Below are 10,069 nucleotides of genomic sequence, written 5' to 3' on the forward strand. Positions count from 1 at the left end.
AAGATAGCTAAATAATAACTCATGCTAAGGCAAATTACAGCTTTATAAGTAGTTAACATTGACTAGCCAGCTGCTAGCAAGTTTTGACCTACCTGTGCTCGTCCATTGAAGGCAATATCCTCTGACAATAATGATATAATCCGATTCAAGCGCATTGGTGTTTGTTGATTCGAACATCTCTCCACTTTTTAGGCAGCTAATCAAATTGTATTGGCAGGGGTTACTCCTTCAAAAGTTGATAAGAGTCTGGTAAAGTTTTATTGTTAGGCAAAGATAGCGGAGCCCATGCAGTCAACCTGACGAGCGCAGCCAGGCCAGCAGAAAGCACACTATGTGAAAAAGTACACTTCCATAATAAGTGCTCTTTCTCCACGAACTAATTTTGTAGGCTACTTACTATTAAAACATTTAGTTTAGTACTTCTTAAGCTAATCTTAAAAATATCTAAGTTTACATAACTGTGCTACTTTGAGATGAAAATTAACTAAAATGTACATACTGTTAGTTACCACTTATAGTACATTTGAAACAATAATGTCTTTGGGACAAACATGTTCTTCTATTTTTAAATTATGTTAATTTTTAACTACTGTTTTAAAGCAAACCTCGTCTAATGTATTTTTTTTAATAAATAAAAATTAATAAAGTGAGTTAAATACTCTCTTTTTGGTAAAAAGGAGCATTTTTAGCATTCACAAACATAAATAAAACTATTACAGTTATTAAAAACAATCAAAATGTATTAAGAAGCATGAGAAAAAGTTGAATGAACACATTTAGTTCGTAGATACTGCACTTTGCTTTTGCAATAGTGTTTTAGTTGTGTAAGGTCTTTCAAAGGCAGAGTGCAGTATCTGCATTTTGGGAGTCAAAGGTCACATCGGTGGTCATGGTTTTTATCTATAAAAAATTTCTTCCTAACAAGGCATTACATGAATGCATTACCACTAATCTACCTACAACATGTTTGGCTGGCTAGTGTAAAAACTTTAAAGCCATTTTTCTCAGTTTCAGTGTTTGCGTAGATACTGCACTTAGGCTTTGGAGGGCAGTATTGTCTCAATATGATCACAGATAGAAGTATTAAGATCCAAATGTGCTCTGTTAAGTTGGTAAATTGGTAAGCTGTTGACTCTACATTAAACAGAGCAATTTTGCCTTTATTGTCCCAGCACTTGGAGGACACTGTATATGTATTTGATTAAAAATAAAACTGATCACTATAAAGAATGATTTTTAGACATTATTGATGCTACCTATGTTTTTGGATTTGCATTGCATTCAATATAAGACTGGCTACATTTAATGTTTTATCAGTATGTGCTATGAGTTATTGACCTCTGCTTAGATTGGTCAGTTTTGTACAATGGTACACTCTAAAATAAATTTATATTGATTATTCGGGGTATTAAGCTATTTCTTGTAACTATTGAAATAAAATGTGTTTAGAATTATAAACAGTTCTACTCGCACCCACCCTGAGTGAGATTCAAATCGCTCTGGAGTGGCATGAGAGTCGGACGCTCTAATGCTGCGTTTACACCAGCCGCGGTAGAGGCGACAAGCGCGGGTGATTTACATGTTAAGTCAATGCAAAGATGCGATTAGGCATCCTGCGGCATGGTACACGCGGTAGGCGCGGGGCGAATGGAGAGTTGCTGTGGGAAACGCGCGAGTTGAAAAATTTGAACTTGGGAGGATTTCCGTGCCGCGTTAACCAATCAGGACCTTGCTGTAGTAGTGACCTGAAAATGGCTTTCAATAGTGTCTGTATGTTACCATGCAATGCCCACAGAAGTGAAATATACGTACATCACACAACATAGCCAATGTTAGCATCAAAGTTGACCTTTAATACAGCAAAGGCACTTAATTTGACCTTTGGATTAGTTTAGTGGAGGGATAACTTATTGGGTTACATCATTAAAACAACATGAAATATCATTGACACAAGAGAAGAGAAGCTGTTGCATCAGCATGTGTTTATTTCACACTTCTAATGAATTATATAAATATAGTTCAGTGGGCAAACACCTCTGCAGCAAAACTGCACAAAACATAGCAAACATAACAATAATAATTGGTCCTCTGAGTTTTAACAGCATTCAGGTTTTCTTACACAAGCATTAGTAAAAAAATATGATGATGAAGATAATTAAGTCACTGGTGACTTCCATAGGAAAGGCTAAACAGGTCAACAGGGCCATTTTGACGTAAAACCCAAACAAGATCATACAATTTTACATGCAATGTTACATACAAAAAACACAAATCAAGTAAAAATCACGTAATCACGTAACACTCAAATCTTAAATCCATTAAATTCAGCAAAGCAGTTAAATAAAACGAAAAAAGACAATTTCTTTCATTGTCTATTAAAGTTGTATAAGGGAAAAATTATTTTGCGTGCTTTAAACTGAAACAATTTTTTATTTGACCTTTGAGTGGTCTAATGGTGTTGTTGAGCACAGAAAATGCTAACTTTGCATGTTATTAATGATCAGGCAGTAACTGATTCCATACACAACTCTGAACCAATGGCATATAGGCATCAGACTGACAGTATTCCAGCCAACCATAATTTTAGCAGATTGATTACAATGCAATAGTTTTTTTTTTACAAAAAATATAATCGTTGTTATAGTGAAAACATGGTATATTTGTGGTTTCTTACTATAAATGAAAGTACATTTACTATATTTTTATTATTGTTTAATCATGATGAATTATCTTAAGGGCAAATGATCACAAGAGCATCAAAATGTTTCATATCATGAAAAAATCTCTGTTAAAAGCAGAGGAAAGCAGGTTGTGATCTTTAAAAACTGCAATACTTTTGGGCAAATCAAACATACCACCTTCTGTCTGATGCTGGTGAAATATTTTGCTGTCCATTTTTGTGTTAAAAAAGCAACATTCAGAGTTTATCTTTTATTTTCTTGCAGTGCTCATTTTCCCCCCATTCAATTCAGTGAAGCACCAGTCCAAACGTATATAAACTTTTTTGCGCCCACCTGCACCTAGTGGTGCCCTAGGTGACCGCCTAGTTCGCCTATGCCTAAAACGGCCCTGTTGGCCAGCGACAAAGCCTGTACTGACATCATGTTTTAAATTCCAAATCTTTCTTAAAACATTCTTTCATTTTATTACACGGCTCTCTGGAATGCTTGATTCTGATTGGTCAGTTGAGACATTTGCAGGTTCGTTCTTTTCAAATAATAACCGCTCCAAAGTAGTAACGCATAGCCGGTACTACTTGTACGAGTAAAATCGCTCCGCCCCAATAAAGATCAATAAAGATTACTGTTTGGCGCCATCTTGTGACAAACACTGGACAACCACGAAAAGACACAGACAGCTTACTGAGACTGAACTTGACAAAATAGAGCATGACAGCTACGAAGCCAACACACAAAAAAATACAGAATGGGCATTAAAACTTCTCAAAGACTGGCTAAAAAAGAAAAAAATGGAGACAGACAAGTATGAAGCAGAGGATCTTAATAAGGTATTACGATCATTTTATGCATCTGTGCAAAGTTTCGCGGAAGGATAAAAATGTTAATTTTAAACAAATATAACAATTAACTGTTTCAAATTCATATTCATGTCCAGTTTTTTTTCTTATGTGGCAAGTAGCCGTGTAATAAGTGGGATAATGTAGAGGCAGCCGGTAGTTATTGGGAAATAAGCCCCGACAGTGTGATCAGGACCCGTATCTCTACCGGCTGCCTCTACATTATCCCTTACTTATTACATTATTGTTTTATTTTGGCTGTTCATTTGAATTTATATAACTGTATTGAGGCACATCTCAGACTCATGAAACTTAACATGGAAGCACTAGTCTATCCTTAAATGTGTCCATCTGTCTGACACATAAAGCTTAGACAAAGTAGGCTCATGTGACAGGACAATAATCACAAGCACACCAGCTGTACAACAGAATGGCTGAAAAAGAAAAGAATCAAAATGTTGCAATGGCCTGGTCAAAGTCCAGACCTCGACCTTATTGAAATGGTGTGCTGGAAAGTTGAGAAAGCTGCGCATGATCAAATGCCTACAATTTAAACCTCAATAAACTAATGGAATGTTGTAAAGAAGAGATTAATGTACTTTAAGATTTACTGAATAAGCATGCATGGCTTCTCCATTCTGGCCTAGGATTTTGTTTTGTTTTTGTAAACAAACATGACCGTGTAATATGTTGTGTTGTTGTGTGATGCCATTGTTCAGATGTTTTGTTACTGTATCTTATTTAAAAATCCATATGATTTTCTTATGGCCTGATACATAAAGCCATCTAACTCAAAGGAAAAGAAATATACTTTCTTTTTCATATGACTGATGTAGCCAGATCACAAAAGAATAATGTCCTCCCACAATCTGTCAGAGATCTGATACCTAAAAATGGAGTGACCACATCATACACAACAATTCTGAATCTCTGACTCCATTCTGTGTAGATGATCTTAAATAAATATAAAGGTATTCATTAGACCCTATTTTCACACTTACATAACTTTAAGATACTTGATAAAACAACAACAAAAGCTTTGTACGTATTTGATTGACGTTGAAGCTATAAAAAAAGTCATTATGCAGCATCAGAGTGGGTGCACTCTTAAAATAAATGTGTTAAATTAACACATCTTGTGTCTAGTTAAGGACAACACATCTAGTGTGTTGTCCTTAATTTAACACATATCTGTGTTATTTTCGGAACAACACACTTTGTGTTGTTTTAACACATCTTGTGTTGTCCCTTTTATTTATATGAACTCAAAATCAACACGAAATAACACATAATGTGTTAAATAGTTTAACACAAAACAGTGTGTTAAAATTAACACATCCAGGATGTGTTGATTTTAACACATTATTTTGTGTTAAAATATTTAACACATTATGTGTTGTTTTTAACACATTATGTGTCATTTAAGTTCATAAAAAATAAAAGGGACAACACAAGATGTGTTAAAACAACACAACGTGTGTTGTTCCAAAAATAACACAGAGATGTGTTAAATTAAGGACAACACACTAGATGTGTTGTCCTTAACTAGACACAAGATGTGTTAATTTAACACATTCATTTTAAGAGTGTGGTAAATGGGTTGGTCAGTATAATTCAGATACTTTATAAATGAAAGAACAGTAAGGAGATCAAACGCTTTACTCATGGCCTATGAGACAGAAGATCATGAGACTCAATACTGCTTTCCTGCCATTAACTCATCATGCATCAAGATAAAACGCTCCACAGGTCAATACAATATCATGTATGTGTTTTTTTCATTGCTGTCAGTATGGACTGTGTTTATGAATCTGCTGGTGATCATCTCCATCTCTCACTTCAAGAAGCTTCACACTCCAACCAACATGCTCATTCTCTCTCTGGCTGTGGCCGACCTGTTCGTAGGACTTATTGCGATACCTGTGGAGGCCATCAAACTGATCGAGACGTGCTGGTACTTTGGAGAAATTTTCTGTGGACTGTTCATAATTTTCCTTGGATTGTTTCTCACTGTATCTCTTAGTAATTTAGTTTTAATTGCTCTTGATCGTTTCACTGCTGTGATTTACCCTTTACTGTACACACAGAAAATAACCATGACTAAAAGTTTAGTGGCTATTTTTCTCAGCTGGTTTTGTGCATCAGCTTACAATACTTCCTTTGTGCTCAGTCATGGATATTTTGCCACTGATGTCTTACACAGATCTGGTGTGTGTACTGGAGAGTGTAGCTTTGTTATTAGTTTTGGATGGAGAGTGCTTGATCTCTTTGTTATGTTATTGATTCCTGGTTTCACAATCATAACTTTATATTTGAGGATCTTCTTTGTTGCACAATGACAAGTGAAAATTATAAACTCTTTGTTGAAGAGAGGAAAACATCTAACAGAGGGTTCAGTGAAGAGGACATCTGACCACAAAGCCGCTCTCACATTAGGAATCATTGTGGCAATTCATCTGCTTTGTTATATACCCTTTTATATTTTTTCTTTCACAGGTAATACCGTAATTCCTCTTGCCACAGCCAATTTCCTATCATGGACTATGTATGTGAACTCAGGAGTTAATCCCCTTATATATGCTTTCTTTTACCCCTGGTTCAGAAAGGCACTTAAACACATCATCACTCTTAAAATATTTCACCAGGCATCCGCTCTTGTACACATTGCTGCAGATCATCATTCATAATGTCTGTGTATGAGTAGTGCATTGTATCACTGTGTTTAACTCATTTGCTGTGTTTGTTGTAATAATTGTAAATCTAGGTGATTGTTGACATGCTGGCCACAGTACAGTACATATATCTACTGTAAATACTGAGACATGTATCTACTGTAAATGCATTACCCATACAGCAGAATTTAAACAACAATTTACAACAAAAACATGTTGCTAATAAGACAAAAGAGCCTAGCAAAATATACAATACTGTAAGTACTCTAAAGAAGCTATAAAACAAAACACCTATGTACATGTTCCTGTCTTTATCACAATGAATATATTCATAAAGACCATATATTCCTAGTTTATTACACTGTTAGAAAAAAAGGTACAAAACGATACCTTTTCTGTCAATGGGGCTGTACCATCATAGGTTAATTTAAATATATACCTTAAAAATATTAAAGGAAAAATATTATACCTCAAGGACCTATCGTTTACCTTAAGGAAAAACCTTGTACAGTTTAAGTTTAGGGGTACAAAACAGTTAACTGTACCTTTAAAGGTACACAATACACGAAATAAAGGTACAAACGCTGTCATTTGGACGGTACCCTTTGAAAAGGACCATTTGGGTCCGGGTCGGTCCTAGTTCATTACTTCGGGTCCCAAGTCTGATTAATATTGTGTGTAAAACCCGAGTCCATCGGAGAACGGCCGCGAGCGCTACCGGGCTAAAGCTTGAGTGCTGTTTCAGACCACGTGCTGCATCATTTTCTTTATCCCATTTTTTTATAATCTTATTATTAATAGACCATATCTTTACTAAAGTCTAAACAGTTTGCACAGAGATTGTAGCAAAAAGCAGTGCTTATACTGAACGAGCAAAGCTCTAGCTGAGTCAGGATATAAAAAACGCAAAGCTGTAATGTAAAGTCTGTCATCGGGACAGCAAGTAGACTTTTAAATCTGAAATAATTAGTGGATTAAGCTTTTTTTAATCCGCAAAAGAGAAATAGAAAGCAGAAGCAGTAAAAGTGCCTATCTAATAGAAATTATTACCATTATAACATCAGTCACATTTATAATCTATAGACCTGCACTGTCTATTAATAGGCTATACATAGTATTGTATATTGAGTTTGATAAAAGGGGTCATCAAATTACTTCATATATCAGTGCAAAAACATCAAGTGTTTTCGTGGTTTTTAGTGTCAGCTTTGTTTATGGCAAAGAAAGTTTGGGGTGGTTAGATTAATGAACTATAATGTGAAATTAATATTAATGTTTAATAAATCAAAGTATTGTGTTGTGTCACACATTATTAGTTCTGTGTCACATGTATAGTAGACCATTTTTTGTCGGTGGATAATGATTGCCCTTTTCACCAGCTACCACCACAAGTACATTTCAGATCTATGGGAATCACTGATATAGCTGAAATTAATGATCACAACTGTCTTATGAGTACTGTCTAATATTTTAAATGCTGGTCAGAGACCTTGAGGTTAGATCGATCTGAATTTTGATCTGAAAATGCTCAGTTGCTCACAAGTTCAAGATCAGTTATAGATTTCACATCTGAAAGAAACGGGTACGCGCGTTTTCTGCACATACGTTCAGTTTATGAATGACACATACACATTATTGATATATGATCATTTATAAAATATCTGTATGCACAAAACGTGCCTACATCAGTTCCCATGCAAAGGTTGTGATCTACACCTGTAATTAAACTCTGAGCCATGCATATGCTTATTCTGGAAACAAGGGGTATTGGCGACACAGATGGTGGAGTCGTTAATTGATGTGAGCTTGAATAAAGTAAATGTCAGGCGAATGATTATAAGTATAGATGTCAAACCCACACTTAATTTTACTCCATGTCATACGTTAGATCCACGTTGTCATAAAGATACCAGGGGACTCTGCTTCAGATTTTTCAGCCGTCTCAGCTGTGGACTCTGGCATTGTTGTGGGCAGACTCTTGTGCTTGGGTGCGGCGGCCGTCTTGTGAACTGGCTCAGGTGCGGTGGCCATCTTGTAAAACTGGCTTGGGTGTGGCGGCCGTCTTGTAAACAGTCCTCATGATAACAATGTCCAGGTGTGTGGTGGAGTGGAGCTGAAACGGGGAGGGATGGTGGTCCATGGCAGATCCAGTGGAGGCTGGGAAGCCAAAGAGGAGCCGCCATACTAGGAAGGCAAGGCAGAGCCGCAGGCCAGGGTGAAGCCGCAGGAGGAATAGGAAGCCAGGGCGGAGCAGCAGGAAGGAAGCTTTGGGACAGGAAGCTTAGGGGACTCTGGTTTAGACTCTTCAGCTGTCTCAGCTGTAGACTTTGGCATGGTTGTGGGTAGACTCTTGTGAAGTGGCTTGGGTGCAGCGCCCATCTTGTGAACTGGCTGAGGTGCGGCAGCCGTCTTCTGAACTTGCTTGAATGCGGCGGTCGTCTTGTGAAATTGTTTGTGTGCGCCAGCAGTCTTGTGAACTGGCACAGGTGCGGCGGCCGTCTTGTGAACAAGCTCAGGTGCGGTGGCCGTCTTGTGAACTGGCTCGTGTGCGGCGGCCGTCTTGTGAACTGGCTCGAGTGCGGTGGCCATCTTGTGAATTGGCTTGGGTAAGGCATCATCTTGGAAACTGGCTCAGTTGTGGCAGCCATCTTATAAACAGTTCTCATGATAACAATGTCTAGGTGGGTGGTGGTGGAATGGGGTAGGGACGGTGGGCCATGGCAGAGCCAGTGGAGGCTGGGGGCAGGGTGAAGCAGGAAGCCAAAGAGGAGCCGCCACACTAGGAAGCCAGGGCAGTGCCGCAGGCCAGGGTGAAGCCGCAGGTGGAATAGGAAGCCAGGGCGGAGCAGCAGGAAGGAAGCTTCGGGACAGGAAGCTCAGGGGACTCTGGTTTAGACTCTTCAGCTGTCTCAGCTGTGGACTCTGGCATGGTTGTGAGCAGACTCTTGTGAACTGGCTCGGGTGCAGCGCCCATCTTGTGAACTGGCTGAGGTGCGGGAGCCGTCTTGTGAACTGGCTTGGGTGCGGTGGTCGTCTTGTGAAATTGCTTGTGTGCGCCAGCAGTCTTGTGAACTGGCTCGGGTGTGCCGGCCGTCTTGTGAAATGGCTCTGGTGCAGTGGCCGTCTTGTAAAATGGCTTGGGTGCAGCAGCAGTCTTGTGAAATGCCTTGATGATAAAAATAATTGGGCGATAAGCCCAATTGTGAGATCGTCCTATTGTCAGTCTGTGAGATTGCAGATGCATAATAATAACAAGGGCGGGGAAATAGTTTACTAATTTATTTATTTATTTATTTGTTTTAATTTTTAATTAATTTATGACAAGGCACTTAATTGGTGGACCAAAATGCTGATTTACTCTAAAGGCAACACTGTCATGACCGTAACCCTCTTAAAACTAATCCGAGCACGTTATTAAACCCCAGACGCTCTAAAAGTTCCTGCGTGCCAGGGAGCAGAAACAACACACTTGCTGGCTTTAAACCCCTGCATGCCTAACAACCTCTCTTGTGCAAGAAAATGGTATTGCATGGTATTACCATAGACTGTTAAACAATATAGATGTAGTGTCCGTGATGTCACCCATTGGTTTGTGAAGAGCATTTTTTAAGCTTAAAGTAGGTGTTGCCTGCCGTCGCCATCTTGGCCACGCATCACTTGTTGAGAACCAAAAATGGGTAAAGAGGCAGGACATGGGTGAAGCCGAGGTGGCTGGTTGCTTTTATATAGCGCTTTTCACAAGAGTCAATTGTTTCAAAGCAGCTTTACATAAATAGAAGCAGTGAAAAGCACAGAAAAACGACATATAGCACAACAAAATACATGATAGCATAAGCAGTTAAATTTGCTGCGGCTATGACTCAATATTATAAGTGAACGT

At 38.3% G+C, this 10,069-nt stretch overlaps 1 pseudogene; it reads left to right on the plus strand.

Moving 5' to 3' along the window:
- Positions 1–5,181: 5,181 nt before the first annotated feature.
- On the plus strand, positions 5,182–6,204 carry LOC135746432 (trace amine-associated receptor 13c-like; annotated as a pseudogene).
- The last annotated feature ends 3,865 nt before the right edge of the window (positions 6,205–10,069 follow it).

This window comes from Paramisgurnus dabryanus, chromosome 10, assembly GCF_030506205.2.
Source record: "Paramisgurnus dabryanus chromosome 10, PD_genome_1.1, whole genome shotgun sequence".
NCBI classification, from domain to species: Eukaryota; Metazoa; Chordata; class Actinopteri; order Cypriniformes; family Cobitidae; genus Paramisgurnus; species Paramisgurnus dabryanus.